Here is an 18,237-nt window from a genome sequence, read left to right as displayed (position 1 = left end):
ATGGAAGGGTGATGATTTGCAGGCGGAAGTGGCCCATCATTGCCTTTCAGCGGTATTTTCGTGGCTAGCCTGAAATGTAATGAAGAGAAATCGGAGGTGCTCCTCTATGGCCATTTCCCTCCTGCTTTTAGAGAGTCTCTCTGGCCTCCTGGATTTCCGTGTCCCTCAGGAGATTACAGTGTGGCGAAAAACCTGGGAATTTGGTTTGGGTGCGACTTAGGCTTCCATGAACAAAGCATGCGTCTGTCAGGGGGTGTGCTTTGGCACACTTAAAGCCCTGAGAAGATTCTTTCCCCTGCTCCCCCCGTGCTGCTAGGGAGACTGTGGCCAGGGCACTTATACTGGCACACCTGGATTATGCCAACGCTCTTTATCTCGGCATTCCAGGGTACCGTCTGGGAAAATTATAGGTCATCTAGAACGAGGCAGTCAGGCTTCTATTTAACATCCCAAGATGCCTTAGCGTTCGCAAGCAGCTGAGCAACCTGCACTGGTTACCTGTTGCCCAGCGTGTGCATTTTAAAGCACTAACCATGACACATAAGGCACTTCATGGTTTGGGCCCTGCCTATATCAGTTCCAGGCTCTCCTTTTACACCCCCAGCCGTCCCCTGCGGTCAGCTATGCAAAGACGGCTGATGATCCCCAGATTCCGGAGAGCCCATCTGGGGGGGCAGTCCTTTACGGTCAAGGCCGCCACTCTTTGGAATGCGCTCCCCGACGATCTTCGACATATCAAGGAACTGGCTACCTTAAAAAAAAGGCTAAAAACTCATCTGTTTAAACAGTCCATTTAGCCCTTTCTGCCTCCCATGTCACTGTTTCTCCACGCGCCAGGACACTCTTGGGTAGCAGAGCGCGATATAAATATTTTTATAACATAACATATAACATAGAAGGAAAGATGGTGTGGTGTGATAGAATGAAAGACGGTGTGGTGTGATAGAAGGAAAAATGGTGTAGTGTATAGAATGAAAGATGGTGTGGTATGATAGAATGAAAGATGGTGTGGTGTGATACAATGAAAGATGGTGTGGTGTGATAGAAGGAAAGATGGAGTGGTGTGATACAATGAAAGATGGTGTGGTGTGATAGAATGAAAGATGGTGTGGTGTGATAGAATGAAAGATGGTGTGGTGTGATAGAATGAAAGATAGTGTGGTGTGATAGAATGAAAGATGGTGTGCTGTGATAGAAGGAAAGATGGTGTGGTGTGATAGAATGAAAGATGGTGTGGTGTGATAGAAGGAAAGATGGTGTGGTGTGATAGAAGGAAAGATGGTGTGGTGTGATAGAATGAAAGATGGTGTGGTGTGATACAATGAAAGATGGTGTGGTGTGATAGAAGGAAATATGGTGTGGTGTGATAGAATGAAAGATAGTGTGGTGTGATAGAAGGAAAGATTGTGTGCTGTGATAGAAGGAAAGATGGTGTGGTGTGATAGAAGGAAAGATGGTGTGGTGTGATACAATGAAAGATGGTGTGGTGTGATAGAAGGAAATATGGTGTGGTGTGATAGAATGAAAGATGGTGTGGTGTAATAGAAGGAAAGATGGAGTGGTGTGATACAATGAAAGATGGTGTGGTGTGATAGAAGGAAATATGGTGTGGTGTGATAGAATGAAAGATGGTGTGGTGTAATAGAAGGAAAGATGGTGTGGTGTGATACAATGAAAGATGGTGTGGTGTGATAGAAGGAAATATGGTGTGGTGTGATAGAATGAAAGATGGTGTGGTGTAATAGAAGGAAAGATGGAGTGGTGTGATACAATGAAATATGGTGTGGTGTGATAGAATGAAGGATGGTGTGGTGTGATACAATGAAGATGGTGTGGTGTGATAGCATGAAAGATGGTGTGGTGTGATAGAATGAAAGATGGTGTGGTGTGATAGAATGAAAGATGGTGTGGTGTGATACAATGAAAGATGGTGTGGTGTGATACAATGAAAGATGGTGTGGTGTGATACAATGAAAGATGGTGTGGTGTGATACAATGAAAGATGGTGTGCTGTGATAGAAGGAAAGATGGTGTGGTGTGATAGAATGAAAGATGGTGTGGTGTGATAGAATGAAAGATGGTGTGGTGTGATACAATGAAAGATGGTGTGGTGTGATACAATGAAAGATGGTGTGGTGTGATAGAATGAAAGATGGTGTGGTGTGATAGAAGAAAGCTACGATTGTACTCTACAGCCACATGCCCAAAAGTTCTTCCACCCACACCGGATTTGGCGAAACAATTCACAGTACAAGAATGTGCACTATTCAGACAAGTTGTGCACCAAGTGAAAGAAAATAGGCATCGTCAGCCACGTTTGAACAATCTAGCGCCGATACTAGCGCTGTACAGAACAAGAGGGTACAATAAACCCTGAACTTGGACTCTAAGCCCCCATATTTAAAAGGAACTAGAGTGCTTTAACACAAGATATAAATGTGGCAGTCAAGAGTTTTATGACAGGAACTGCATAGCAAGAGCAGGATTCTAGTAAGAACCGAAGTGAGCGAACCCTCCCATTCATTCCAGTCTATTTAAGAGTCCAGGATGTATGGACTTCAGCGGGATCAGCAGCGGAGAGTCATAGAGGTGTGGTAAAATGAGAAGCGGATGGGGGTTGTAACTTAAGCAGGGTTGAGATAATCGCAGAATATGAAGGAGAAACAACAAGGGAGGGACGGACATGACGGCGAGCACAGCAGGTGGGGGCGGGGATAGAGCAAACCAGGATTAAGGCTCCTGAACATGTTACGATCAGTGTGCGAAGAGGTCAATTAACTCACCTTTATATTTGATCCTACTTAATTGGAGCATGGAAGTGAGACAACAAAGGCCCGGGAGCCGGCGTCAGTCTTGGCATCCACGGGAATGAGAGCAGCTTGGGGCATCGCAATTTGGTAATCTCAGCGAGCATGCCGGTATGTAATCTTTAAAATCTTAGTGTATTATTAAGTGGAGGCAAATCAAGTATCAAACGGCAGATCCAAAGCCAATGGGTATGCATCGAGAGAAACAACTCACCTCATAGTCGCGAAACCGTGGTACTAATTAATACAGTTGTTAATACTTTCCATAAAAGCGAAAACTTAATATACACTGACAAAAACACGAAACAAAGCTGGAACTGCATCCGTAAATATCAAAGCTGAAGCGCAGCAGCCGGGAACAAAGCAGTGTTTATATACAGCCATCAGTGCTCGCGGGGGCTTCTTTTCTTTTTGTTAAGCTTGTGCGTGATGCATGTTTTCCTGAAGTTTGTGCATGATGGTTCATGGTTTTAATTTGAAAATGTGCTAACTTGTTTGGATTGTCAGCGTGACGAGTGCCATAAAGGATTCACGTACACACTGCTTTGTTCCCGGCCGCCGCGCTTCATCTTTAATCTTTGCGGTTGCAGTTCTGGCTTCGTTTCTTGTTTACAACAAGCTCCATAAGGGACAGGATCAGCATCGCCATCTGGTGTCCTAGTCAGGGGAATTTGGCAGTGAGAGCCACGCTCAAACCCAGACCAAATGAGAAGGGATGTATGACGTTACAACGCACACTTTTACAACGCATACATTTACAACGCATTTTTTACAACGCAACATCCATTACAACAAATTCCATTACAACGCATGCCATTACAACGAAATTTTAAAAACTACATTTTAATACGCATTCCATTACAAAGCATAATACATTTACACCGCATACCATTACAACGCATAAACATTACATTGCATGTTTGGTAAGTATTGGATAGTGTAGGGGTAAAAATTACTATTCTAACTCCAGGGGGTGCAACAGTAGGGTAAGTGTTGGATAGGGTAGGGGTAAAAATTACTATTCTAACTCCAGGGGGTGCAACAGTAGGGTAAGTGTTGGATAGTGTAGGGGTAAAAATTACTATTCTAACTCCAAGGGGTGCAACAGTAGGGTAAGTGTTGGATGGTAATATTATGCGTTGTAATGGTATGCGTTGTAATGACTGAGTTGTAAGGACATGCATTGTACTGGTGTGTGTTGTAGTGTAATGCGTTGTAATAGTTGTGTTGTAATTGCATGCGTTGTAATAGATGTTGAGTTGTAAAAGTTTCGTTGTAATGGTAGTGCGTTGTAAAAGTTGCGTTGTATAGGTTGTTTCCCATGAGAAGGCACAGTGCAGCGTGGCAGCGCTGAAAGTTTCTAGGTCTGTGTAGGACACAGTGTTGGACTGCAGCCAGCAACGGAAATCACACAGCGGGGCGTTCGTGAAGCGTGGCTATGCTCACATCAAAAGTTAAAAAAAGAACAAGCACAAGCAAGCGCGCGGGCCTCGCGCGGCAGCAGGGGGAGGGGAGAGAGAAGGGGGCCTGTGTGATTCCCTTGCGGGAGCGAGCAGCAAGGCGCGATAATTGAAAACATATGGTGCCAGCTGCTCGCTCCCACAAGGTAATCACCAAACATGCACGGTTTGCCATTGGAGGCAATGGAACTCGTGCACGTTTTTCCTGCATAGGCGAGACCTAAAAAACGGTCACAATCGGGCAGATTCCCAGAATCTGGCCCTTTGCGACAGGTATTTTCGCATTTGGGATGTATCATATATTTGCGATTCCTTAAATTGCGATTGCATTTAAGGAGTCGCAAATTGCGATTCCTCAAAACCAATGCATGATGCGAGTGAAATTAGCGATTTCGCTATTAAGGGACATAAATTACCGTCAAATGAAACTTGACGGTTATTTGCAAAAACCTTGCGGCATGTGTGTGCGCAACATGTGTTCACATTACAATTTCAGGGATGCAACAGGGCGTCCTGTCCTTTTGGCACCCTTGAAATTGCATGCGCAATTTGTGAGTACCTATTGGGTACTGGCAAATTACTTATGCAATTCCCATTCATTCCTATGGGCCTCAAGGCCCATAGGAATGATTGGGAAGCAATTCCTTAATTGCAACTCGCAATTTGCGAGTTGCAATTAAGGAATTTGTAGTAATCGCAATTTTATTTGCAATTCCTACATGCATCGGCAATAGCGATTCTTTAATTGCGATTCCTTAAAAATCACAATTGAAGAATCACCATTGACTACTTTGATGCATGTGCACCTAAATGTATACTCTCTGGTTTGTAATAGAAATTGATTTGTTCAGTAAAGTGACATGTGAGTGTTTGAAACTAGTTACTGGATAGTTTCCAGGATAATGACCCTGAAAGAGAAACTGATGGAAGACAGAGTTCTCTTATCTGGAAGGCAAATATTTTCATGTTGTGCAACTCTAACCAGATGAGTGCTTATTTTTCAGAAGTCACGTGATCATTTCCTGGCAGTGAGTGAATTCCTGCTCTACCTAATGCACCACCCCCAGTAAGGGATACACAAGGCATGGCCATTCAGCCCTCAGGCTGCACACTATAGAGTTTCTACTTGGCTGATACAGCTAAAGGTTGGCCATGTTTCTTCTCTCTACCATTAAATCAACAGTGAAGGGTGCCGCATATGTTTCAAACTGAGGTAAACATTAACTGTTGTGTGCTGGGATTCAAAGTCCCCCAGACAAGATTAAAAGAAAAATTGTATTGACGTGTTGAAAGAGAAGGGTGTCGGAGTCCCCCTATGTAACACTTTTGTAAACACAGCACAAAGATACAGTCTTCTCTAAAATGTACTGAAATGAAAACAGAATTTATTAAAGTGCGACAATCCCCCATGGGGATCAAGGCGCTAAGCAGAACCTGACAGGCTGACTTTGAGAATCATTTTTGAGACCCTGATCAAGGAATAAAGAATAGAAGCAAAGTAAAGTGAGACTCAGAGTGCACTGGGGGCATATATACAGCAGAATGGAGAAGCGTGGCGTTAGGCAAACATTGCTAACATCACGCTTTTCCATTCTGAACATACAAGGATGTGCTGTATTCACAAGAATACAGCCCCACCCCTATGTTGTTTCTAGCACTGGCTCTGAGTTCAGCTGCCTAGCAACAATGCAGGCCCCCTTGCACCATAGAGCAAGGGTGTCTGCATTGGGGAAGATTGTTTATAGGCACGAATGTCCCCCTTCCTGCACATAAACAATCATTAAATGTTGTTTTGTACTTCCATGAGTGCTGCTTAATGCAGCACACATAGAAGTTGCAAAATGGCAATTTAAAAAAAATTATTGTTTATGTGTAGAAGAGGGTCCTTCCTCCACATAAACTATCATAGGCAATTTGCTGTTTCTATGTGTGCTGCACAAGCCAGCACACATGGAAACAGCAAAGACGAGTTGAAATAAAGCGTTTCTATTTGTTTCACTTTTTAAGGCCAGGTTTTCCCTAGTCTTAATTATGGCGCTGGCTCCTATTACGCTGCCCTTGTATGCCCCAGTGCAGAGACATCCAGGGCCCGAACATCCAACACCCTGCGACAAGACACTAAACACAAAAGCATGGTCAGCTTAGCGGATAACTCTTTCATGGAAATATATTTATTAGGCTGCCAAGACAGAAACAAATTCAAAACGACACTAACAACCCAAATCACTGAGTAACGTGGTTCCGGAGGCAATGAAAGACGTATACCCCGTAGGAGCCTACAAACAAAGGGGTGTTTACCAACCGGAGATCCTTCAACTGGGTAATGAGCAGCCGAAATCGCCAAGCGCACCGCGTTAATGGTGCGATAGACTAGCCCTTCCGAGGCCAACTCGACCAGAAAGTTCAAGATGGGAACAACACCCGTGAACATGGGATCCATATCCCGTCGAAGACACCAACTCACCCACCTAGTCCAGGCGGAACGGTAGAGCTTCGTGGTACTGACGGCCCAGTCCTTGGACATAAAGTCCTCAGCTGATCTCGAAAGGCCCAGGAGCGACCAGCGTCGCCTGAAAGTCGCCATGCCATGAGCTGAAGAGACCCCTGAGTTTTGAGGGGATGCGACTCCTTGTCCGGATTGAGAAGAAGGCGATGAAATCGGGGGAGTAGGATTTGAAAATCCCAAGAAAGTTCCAGAAGAACCAGAAACCAAACTTGAGACCTCCAAACTGGCGTGATCACCGCCAGTTCCGCCTTCTGACGGCGAAGTTGGGCTGCCGTCCGTACCACCATCGAAAAAGGAGGGAACACATACGCTTTTTCCTGACTCCACTCCAGTAGGAAAGCGTCCGTGGCCTCCGCTAGAGGGTCCGGCCTCCAGCTGAAGAACCGAGGAAGCTGATGATCCAAGCGGGATGCAAACAGGTCCACTGAAAAATGACCCCAGAGGCTGTTTAACCACTGGAACACCCGACGTCCAGTTTCCACTGGCTGGAATCTCACAAATGTCTGGAGTGCCAATCCGCTACTTGGTTGGCTCGGCCTGGTAGGTACTTCGCTGTCACGGATACGTGATGAGCCCGACAGTAGTCCCAAAACTCTTTCGCCAAATTCGCTAGAGCTCGGGAACGAGTACCGCCTAGGTGGTTGACGTATAGAACCGCCGAGACATTGTCCATCCGCAGAAGAACACACGAGTGTACTGAGCCCCTGGTCCAGCAGCGCACTACGAACGACCCCGCCAGTAACTCCAAACAGTTAATGTGTAAAGCCTGCTCCTCTGACGACCAGGCGCCACCTGTGGAGAAATCCCCATAGCAGACGCCCCAACCCGACCTGCTGGCGTCGGATTCTATTACCAGATCCGGGACGGATCCAAAGATCGCACGCCCGTTCCAGGCCTCCATGTGAGTGAGCCACCGAGACATCTCGACCTTCACTTCCGCGGATAGGGGAACGAACAGATCGTAAGTCATACCCCTTCTGAGGTGATGCGCCTTGAGTTGCCAGAGAGCCCGGTAACGGAAGGGGACCGGGAAGATTGCCTGGATGGACGAGTAGAGAAGTCCCACCACCCTGGCAATCTGACGGCGGGAGGTGTGGGATTTGACATTCGTCTGACGTAGAACATGCTTGATCCTGGCCATCTTCCGGGACGGAAGGCTCAAGGAGGCTTGGAGTGAGTCCACCACGAACCCCAGAAAGACTACCTTCTGGGAGGGAGAAAGGACGGACGGCCCAACCCCTGAAGCAGAGAAACCGTCTGATGAAGCTGAAGGCCCAGCTGCTCTGGACACTGGGCCATCAAGAGGATGTTGTCCAGGTAGACAATCATCCGAATACCCTGACTCCGTAGGATTTCCACCGCTGGATGGAGAAGCTTGGTGAAGCACCAAGTGGCAGAGGAAAGTCCGAACGGAAGGGCCGTGAACTCGAAGACCTGACCCTCCAGATGAATTGGAGGAAACGATGGTGACGAGGGTGAATGGGCTCTACCAAGTACGCGTCCTTGAGATCCAGATGCACCATCCAATCATTCAGGAGAAGGACGTCCCGAAGAAGATGGATGTCTTCCATCTTGAAGTGCCGGTAGCCCAACCATCCGTTGTATTCCTGAAGGTTGATAACCGGCCATTTGCCACCGTCCAATTTTTCCACCAGAAAAATGTTGATGAGGAAATCTGTGGGATGCTGAACTGATTGACAGATAGCCCCTTTGCTAAGAAGCTCCGAGATCTCTCCTTCGATCAGTTGTGCATTCGCGATAGGCCGTGGGGCCTGGATTGGTAGGGGCAATCGTAAAACTCAATGTGGAAACCGCTGATCGTTTGCAACACCCACACGTCCGTCCTTAGCGCTGCCCAAGCCTCTGAAAAGGCCGCTAGCCGGCTGCCAATGCTCACCTGTTCTGCAGGAATAACACTTATCACCGGAATTGGTGTTCCCGGAATTGTTCTTGAAGCCTCCCCGGCCTCTGAAACGTTGACCCCTGGTGGGGTAAAAGTTGGCATAGTTGGCCGAGGTGTTGTACTGTCCTCACCCGGAGCCTGGACCCTTGGTAAAGTTCTGACATCCTTGGCCGGTCGCGAGGCCCCTACTGTGACCGGCCCCATGAGAGAAACCTTGCTGGAAGACCCTCTTAATACTGGACTGGGCCTTGTCCAGGGAGGTAAAGGTCGACACGAACTTGCCTAATTCTTTGATGAAAGGGTCTCCAAACCTTCCCCCTTGGGACACCGCTCCGGCCTCAGAGGAGGCCAAGTCTCCCAACTTCGGGTCCAGTTTAATTAGGAGAGACCGCCGGTCGAGAGGGCGCAGTTGGCGTTTCCCAGGAAGATGATCACCCTCTGCACCTAATTCGACAGGACGCCTGGTGATATCGTGGCTCCTGTCACCTTCGCCTCTTCTGCCATGTCAAGAATCTTAGTGATGGGCCCTATAGCGTCCAGCAGCATATACTGACAGGGACGCCAGGAATGGTGTATACCCTTGTGGGGATCTTTTACAAACTTCGCATGGAACGTGGCCATCTTGGAATCTAGCTCTGGCGTCATAGCCACCTTTCCCTCCAATGTAGGCCCGGGACATTCTCCCCGCAGACAACTCCTTGCCTCCTTCTCAAGAGGCTTGCGGAGTCGTCCCACCACAAACTTTGCCACTTTGTCCCCGGAAGCCCATGCTGCAGACCGCGGTTGGATGATCTCATCCGGGTCCAGCATCCCCGAAGTATCCTGAGGCAAAGCGGCTTCTGAGGTGGATGGTCTCCAAGAACGCACCGAGTCTTCGTCGTGGCCAGTGTCCGCCGGTGTCACTCCTCCAGGTGAAGAGGGAGCCGTCCCCAAAGACACCGAGGGTTCTGGGCCAGACGGTGGCGCAGGGGTGGAAGAGGTCGCCTTGGCCAAAAATGCATTGTGGAGGCGTTCAAAGGCATCCCTGCCCACACCCTGCGTCCCCGCATAGACCCCCCTCCCCGCAAGGCCTCTTCGGTGTGGGGGGCTCCTCCTCCACAGAAGGTGGGTTGGTACTCTGCAAAACTGAGTGACCCTGCGCCATCTTTGCGCATTCCTCTACGACGCGGGCAGACAGGCGGTCCTCCATAGGGCCCACTATCTCAGTGACACATTGGTAGATGGAGCTGTCTACCACATTGTAGAACTCGTCATCATTTAAATACTGGTACTCTTCCTCCTCATAAAACCCTTCTTGCTCCATGCCTGCCAGCGTCTACACTGCAGGACCTGGCCACAGAGAAACATAAGGAATTCAAGTCCCACCAAGGGCTGAGGAAGGCCATCTAAAATAGACAAGATAGGCGAAGGCCGGAGGCACTACAGCAATTAGGCCCGGTTGAAAACCAGAATGAAAGGCAGCACCTCCTTCACAGCCCACAGACCCTCCTAAGGACCTTGGACTTAGCCGCCTCCCTGCGCGCTGATCCAATTAACCTGCCATCGGCTCCTGAATTCCCAGGTGTTAACCCCTGCTAGGCCCAACGCGGTAAAAACCGCAATGTGCTGAAGTAAATTCTGCCCGCAGGCGCTCAGAGCGGTAAAACCGCGATACAGACCCCAGCGGGGCGTAAGTTCGAAAAATGGGGCAAGTACAGACCCAGAAACTGGGCGTTCAGGTGAGGTGGCGGGGGTCAAGGCTCCGACGCGACTCGCTCCTCAGCGCGGCTCCTCTATGTGAGGAAACCGCGCCTAGGAGCAACAAGATGCCGCAGCACCCCCTAGTGACCGCACAGGCCACAAACACAGGACAAATCGCGTAAGGAACGACGGAGCGCTCCCGCAATTTAGAAGGGGCTCTGTGGGGAAAAAACACAGGAAAACGAGCAAATAACACCCCGCACAGCCCTCGCCTAGCGTAAGAACTCGCTAGGAACTCAAACCAACAATGTAGGAATACACCACGAGAGATAAGGAAAAAATGAACTTTACTAGCTGCGAAGCAGCGAAGAAAGAGGAAGAGGACTCAAGATGGAGGGCCTATCTACATGTTATGGACACTGCTGAAGGACTAATATTGGACTCGATTCGTATGGAATGATGGGAGTCGTAGTTTGCTGGACATTATAAATCTGTGTTTTTTCTGTTCAATGCTTTTTTACCATGTTTTTGCTTTATATAAGCATTTGTTGAGCTTTTCTGGGCTGCTGTGAATTTTATAAAATAAAGAGCGAAGAAATGAAAAGCATAATCCGAAGCCTCCGGTCCTGACATTGAATCTTGTGGTCACTATCTTGTTAGGTCCAGTTAAATGTTTCATTAAATTAAACCTGAGCTTAACCCCTGGAAACTGAGCAGACTGGCTTAACTTAGAGAAAACTTAGAGAAAATGTTTAAACAATCTAAAACCCCTAAAAAGTCTAAAACTCAACACAGCAGTACCCAACTCCAACAAAGGTGTAACCTATATATTGCACAGTCGCCACTGCATAGTTATACGTAAGAGAAGCTAACCAGTGGAGTGATTTATCCATCAGCTGTTCTGTTGATTCCTCCTGCCTCTCTTCCAACACCGTAACATTTGCCAAAACCAGAACACAAGGGGAAGCAGCAGGGGTGCGAGCTAATGTTTCGTACCACTACCTGTGTTCCCTACTCCTCCTCCCACTGACCTCAGGGCCTCAACCGTCTGTGTTTCCCCCGAGGTCATTTCTGCTCTGGGCTACATTTGCTCTAATAAGATAAATTTTTCCCCTCTGCCGGTTTCTCATGCTGCCAGGGAGGTTGGAGAACTAGAGGGGGGTGATGAAGTGTGACAGCAAGTGGGAGCGGGACCAGGACTATAGGTGGGTTTGGTGAATTATGGGCCTTTTCCCCTCTAACACTCTCCCTAGTATTCACTGTACACACCCTGGGGTTGGCTGAATATTCAGATCCCTTACCCCTGTAAACTCAGTTTTACCACAGGAGTCTATGCTTTCCTCTATCCTCGTTAGTCTATGTTCTAATTGTTGGATGAGAAGAGTAACCACATTATCAAGTCTAAACCGTACATCCTCATCATTCATCAACAAGGAAAGTTTAGCAAAGGGCGTCTGATCCATTTCGCTCCTTCTGTCGGTGCAGACACTCCCTTAGCTCTCGTGACTTTTAGGTGGGTTTAGGCTTTATATTTTTCCAGCCCCTTTTCCTCTTGACCACTGGTTGGATATTTGTTTTAGATAGCGAAGGGGACTCGTCTTCGAGCAAAGTTACAGGAGAGCTATTAAGCGGGGCATAGGGAGCCTCACTCCCGGATGTTACAATCATCTCAGTACAAACCTGGGGTGTGGTTAAAGTAAAGCCCGCGCTTCGACTCCCCTCTTCCAATGAGAGGCGGTGCTCAGTAAGCTCTATCTCTTGAGAAAGAACGTTTGCTACCCTTGTTAGAAAAGCATCAAGTGTATTAACTATTGCCCCTCCTGTTATTCACCCATTGCCTTTCACTTACCCATTTTGGAGGCGCTCCATTTGACAGTGTAGACCAAATGGACCTCCTCCAAGTTCACACGTTAGGGGCGGGCCAGCCCGGCCTCTTTTGGGCTCCGACGGGTGTGGACGGGCCCACCCTTATGCACAGGCTTTTCTCCGGTGCAGCCTGGGCGCGGCCCACACCTCAGGGCTGCGTACCATGCCACAGGGCTTTGTTTCATCCTTTGTAGATCAAGGTTCCTGGAGGGTGATGGGAGATATAGTCCCCAGCGATGCAGGTGTCAGGCATGGCTCTCAGCCCCTCTCAGGCGTCAATTTCAGTTTGTTTTCTACTACAAAGGATGCTGGGCTGCGTCGTTTCCTTTGTAGGTAAAGCCTGCTGGAGGGTGATGGGAGATGTAGTCCATACCGCTCTGGGTGTCAGGCATGGCTCTCGGCCCATCTCCAGCATCAATTTTGGTTTGTTTTCTACAACCTTTTTTAAGGCCTTTATGTCCAACAGGAGGAAGGAGCAGACAGTGAGCAAATAACTAGTGGCACATTGACTGTGGAAGAGTTTAAGTTGTTTACTGAGGAAGAAAGGAAAAGACTGGGCAGTGAATGCAAATAGTGAATTTAGTTCCTGGGTCACAGATAGATACTGCAATGATAACAGCCACTCAACATTGGGACAAAGCATCTATTCTGCAGGGTCTGTTCCTCCTGCACCTCAATTCTCAGCCCCTCCTCCAGCAACATCAATTTAGCAATCATTTTCAGGTCCCTACATGCACTGTGAAAAGAATAACACACACAAGCAGGCACATGTCACTTATTTCCACATATCTCTGGGAGGTGATTTAACCACGGTATCTGACAAGCCACCTAGTAACAGAGAAGGCAGTTTTAGAACACCAGTCCTGAATGGGCACTTATCAGTTGGAAGAGACATGCCACATGCTTTTGAATCACCAGCCCAAACCTCCGCATTTTGTCTGAGTAAAGAAGAGAGAAACAAACAGGAGGAACGCAAGGAGTTGGCACACCTGAGCAAGGAGGCAGATGAGTTCCAAGAAGAAGTGAACACTGATAGGGAGGGAATACGATGCTCCATTAATAAATTCCAGTATAAGCTAGAGAAGAGGGAGCGGCTGATACATACACGGTCATGCACACAGGCACTAAAGGGAAAGGGTGAGAACTCATATACGAATCACTGACATATTATCAAACACAAAAATATCTACCTACACAAATATCGATGCAGAAATATCAATAGCCAAAATATCGACATCCTAGGCTTATATGGTAAATTACAAAAATATTGAAAACATAATATTGATGTAAAAAATATCGATGTCTGAATATAATTTTTATATATAAAAACATGTTAAATGAATGCAATAATAAAATTTACTTTTAAAATATGACAGGTGTAATGAATATTTACAAAAATATAATAAACAAATTTAATTTAAAAAACTTTAAACATACATATATAAAATGTAATGCATAAGTATATATTTACTTTAAAACAATAAACTAATAACTTTATTTTTTTTAAATAATTTAAATATAGTTTGCGGCAGTGCGGCAGTTCCGAAAAACGGGCGAGCCGCGTCGGCTATTGGCCGACGGCAGCACTGGGGAGGTAGTGCTGCCGTTGGCCAATGGCCGACGGCATTACGGAAGGGGTTAAATATATATTTGTGTATACATACACCTATAACACAAAATCTAATAATAAAAACATTACATCATACAATAAATTGTTAAAATATTTATACATTTTTAAACTTACATTTTGCACTTCATTGATTGCAACCGTATGAACATTTTTGGATAGCGTAGGGGTAAAAATTACTATTTGCACTCCAGTGAGTGCAACAGTAGGGAAAGTGTTGGATAGCGGAGGGTAAATAATTACTATTGAGGCGCTAGGGGGCGCACAGCGGAATGGCTGCGCCCTGAACCCGTCCTAATGACCAAAAATCGCCACCTAAAACGGACCACTGGGTGTATGAAGTCGGCGTGCAGGTCATGCGTTGAAGACTGAGGCCGGGCACAAGCGGCTTTGGGAAGAAACTCGAGGGTCTCGGCTCCCGGGCTCGGGAGTGGACAAGATGGCGACCGTCGCTCTCCCCCGCCCGCCCACATCGCCAACGGGGTTCTGACAGCCGCGACTGCTCCGGAGACAGCGGACAAGGCACACAGGTACGTCCGCACGGAGACAGATGTGCAGCGGCCTTAATGTACGGAGCGGAGCGTGTGGCGGAGGGTCGGAATAGCTGGGACCCGCATCAGGCTGCAGAGAGCAACATGGCGGCGCTCGAAGGGAAGACTACGGAGGCGGCCTGTTAAGGGATAAATGCGCGACTGCCACTATCACTCTCCTTCCGTCACTTGCGCACCCCCGAGATGGTATTGTCTGCTAGCACTACGGAGGGAGCCATTTACCACCGCACATGACCTGTGAGCATAGAAAGACCTGCTGTTAAGGCGGGGACCCCGCCAAAAGCACGAGAAACCCCGGAGCGCAGTGCTGATTGCCCGCGCAGGAGAGTCTACAGCCACCACGCTCGTCGCGCACACAAAGGGCTGTTGGAGCTATAGAGCGGCGCTAACCCATGCTTGCCATCGCCCTGGTGTAGGGAGCCCCCAGAATCCGGCGTGAAGAGCAATACAAGACACCAAAACGGCGACAGGCAACAGAAAAATGCGCTCTACACCACGGTTCAGGACTCTGACCACACCGCCTCCAACTACCATGGTGAGGCCGGAGAAACAACAGCAGAAGATCTCCTTTGAGGCTAAAAAGACGCCGAAAACTGCGGACACAGGGTCTCCTACAATGAACGACACACCAAGCGAATCAGCTGCCGGCAGCAACATGGAGAAGATCCTCTTGGCCATTCAGTCCAACCTACAGGACATCAATGGAAAACTGGACAATCTGACGTATAGAATGGATGGGATGGCGGCCAAGTTGGAGAAACACGGGGAGAGGCTGGACACAGCGGAAACAAGAATCTCAGGGGTTGAGGACGAGTCACACGCTACCACTGCCAAATGCACGGCCATGGAGAAGGTGTTGGAGGTGATCAAGGCGAAGGAGGAGGAATTGGAATCGCTCTCAAGGCGCAATAACGTACGCATCGCGGGGCTGCTGGAATCCACCAACACCGGAAAAATGGAGCAATATATCGAAAAACTATGCAAGGACGTGTTTGGAGACGACTCTTTCTCACACATCTTTGTCATTGAGCGTGCACACAGGTCCCTTGCACCCCGCCCGCCACCAGGAGCGTCACCAAGGCCGATTGTGGCCAGGGTGTTGAACTATCGAGACAGGGATACCATCTTGAGGCTGGCGAGAGAGAAAGGGCCTATTACCCATCAGGGTAATAAACTGGAATTTTATCCGGACCACACGGTAGCGGTGCAACAAGCGCGGAGAGAGTACACGGCGGTGAAAGCCAAACTTCGAGACCTCCAGATTCCTTATTCTATGCTTTACCCAGCCAGGCTGCGGGTGCAATGCGAGGGAAAACCGGTGATATTAGCAAACCCGAAGGCGGCGCAAGAATTTGTGAAACAAATCATCGCACAGAAAAAAGCTGAGGCGCGCAACGGACAACAGACGGACTCGGATTGAGCTGGGAAAGACGACGCTTCCATAAGACTTTCTGTGAGTATGTAATAGCTGCCCGCCACGTGGTCTCATCTGGTCCCCGCTAGCGGCGCGGATCAAGCCCGGCTGCTGTCGGAACCAATGACAGTCTGTGGGTTTGGCATTAACTGTAGTTCAAAAGTCTCTTGCCACGTTGGGTATTGACTAAGCATTGTCTAATGCGGGGGGTGAGACAAGACTGAAGTGGGACTCGCGTGCGGAGCCTTAATGAGAAGCTGCATGGCCTGCGCGCTGTATTGTGTGCTGAACGCCGAGTAGCGGTCAATGGGCTTGGCGCATGGAACTGGTTGCTCTTCCTGGGTAAGCATCTACTTTTAAACTGTTTGCATGGGCATGCTTCATCGCCAGATCCGGGCTTCATTATAGCGGCCATATTGACGTCTTACCAAGCAAATGGGCGTGATCTAAGGTGTGAATGTATATGGTGCGGCGGGTGGCTTGGAGCGCAGATGGATGCGAACGCGCCATGGAACGGTGCACACTCTCCGCCCAGGGTGCACACTTTGGAGCTAAGCTACTTATGCATAACATTATTACTTGGTCTGCAGAGGCAGCTGGTAAACTGGGTAAATACGCTGTCAGCCTGTTGATTTAAGACTCAAGATGGTTAATAAGTGAAACGGCATGTCACAACCCACGATTACCACGGACATGACCTGGCACCGAGTTATAAACCCGTCATAGAAAGCGTGGGGACTAGCAGTAAGTGACAGCGTGGCATCACCTAGTGGTCACTTGATTTATTGCAGTTGCAGGGGCTGTGTTGGGTCAGAGGTAATGATTAATGACACGACTACTTTCGATAACATCAAGAATGCCGTCCACATCCATTAGATTGGGTGGTGAGATGTGCCCCCGGCGGACCTCCGATAGGGAGTTCCCCACAAAAGTTTTGCAGGACTGGTTATGTTGTTCAGCCCCGAATTGGTAACGAGGGCATACGGGGAGAATGGCTTCGGCATGTTTAGGGTGCTGGAGTGGGAGGGGGAGGGAGGGAAATGTTGTTTATTGTTGTACTGAGGCCTTTACAGTCGGGATTCGTCTATTGTGTGCCTGTGAGAGATCTGGTGTACATTTCTTTATGCTTCACAATCCTCGGACACTTCTCGATGCTCCTCTGGTGTTTTTATAATACGCAACAATCGCATACACTGCCGCCTCACCGATGACTCGGAGGCCGGCACAACCACCTGACACGCACATCAACCTATTAACGTGGAATGTGCGAGGACTAACGCAACCCAAGAAAATTAGGCGCGTCTTCGCATATCTGAACAGACACCACATAGACATCGCGTTTTTACAAGAAACACACATTGCTCCTAACACGCATCAATCCATAGGCCTTAAATGGGCTGAATCTGTCCATGTCGCAACATATTCGTCCTATGCCAGAGGGGTAATGTTGTTGTTGAGGAAAGGATTAAATTTCAAAGTTTCACGAACACTACAGGATCCAGGGGGCAGATACGTTCTCGTATCGGGTACATTTCAGGGTAGGGCACTGACTTTGCTTAATGTATATGGCCCTAATGTGGACTCTCCGGACTTCTTTCACGAACTGTGGGGTCACCTGCAACAGTTCACGCATACGATGATTATATGCGGGGGGGACTGGAACGTAACCCTTACTGATGGGCTAGACCGCTCCGTTCAATCCATCGAACCACACAGACAGGCCAGGACAAAACTCCACCACATACTTGCGGACGTGGGACTGACGGATATATGGAGGCATAAATTTCCCACGATACCGGGGGCCACGCACATTTCTGCATGTCATAACAGTTGGTCCCGTATAGACTATTGGTTGGGTACGGATGGTGTTGTCCACTGGTCTCGCGACGTCCAGATCCTTCCCAGAACGCTATCGGATCATAACCCGATTTTGCTGACGTTGGCTGTCCCAGGCAGCGCACCACCTCCTGTTCAATGGAGGTTTAATTCACGGGCGTTAACTGACATACTATACGCTAACACTATCCAGGAAGCGATCAAAGATTATTTCCTGTTGAACGAACCGGCGGTTGATGACCCATGCCTATTGTGGGAAGCCTTTAAGGCAACGGTTCGGGGGGTCTGCATGAGCACTACTATTGGCATACTTCGCGACATCAGACAACAGATTAAAAAATGTGACACACAAATGAGGGATTTAGAAATGGAGTACGAAGCCACTCAGGATGCTACAGTTCTGGGGCAACTGCGCACAATACACACGGAACATCAGAATCTAGTGGATGGGGAAGAGGTGTGGTGCCACGGCCAGGGCGACTGACTCCGGAATCTGGGGATCACGGTTCGATCCCCAGCACCGGCGGCAGATTAGCCCAGCACCATGTGACTCTGGGGAATAGCTTGCTTAATCTTCCTGACGGCCC

Source organism: Lissotriton helveticus, chromosome 5_1 (assembly GCF_964261635.1).
Source record: "Lissotriton helveticus chromosome 5_1, aLisHel1.1, whole genome shotgun sequence".
In the NCBI taxonomy this organism is placed as follows: domain Eukaryota; kingdom Metazoa; phylum Chordata; class Amphibia; order Caudata; family Salamandridae; genus Lissotriton; species Lissotriton helveticus.
This window is presented reverse-complemented; position numbering follows the sequence as displayed.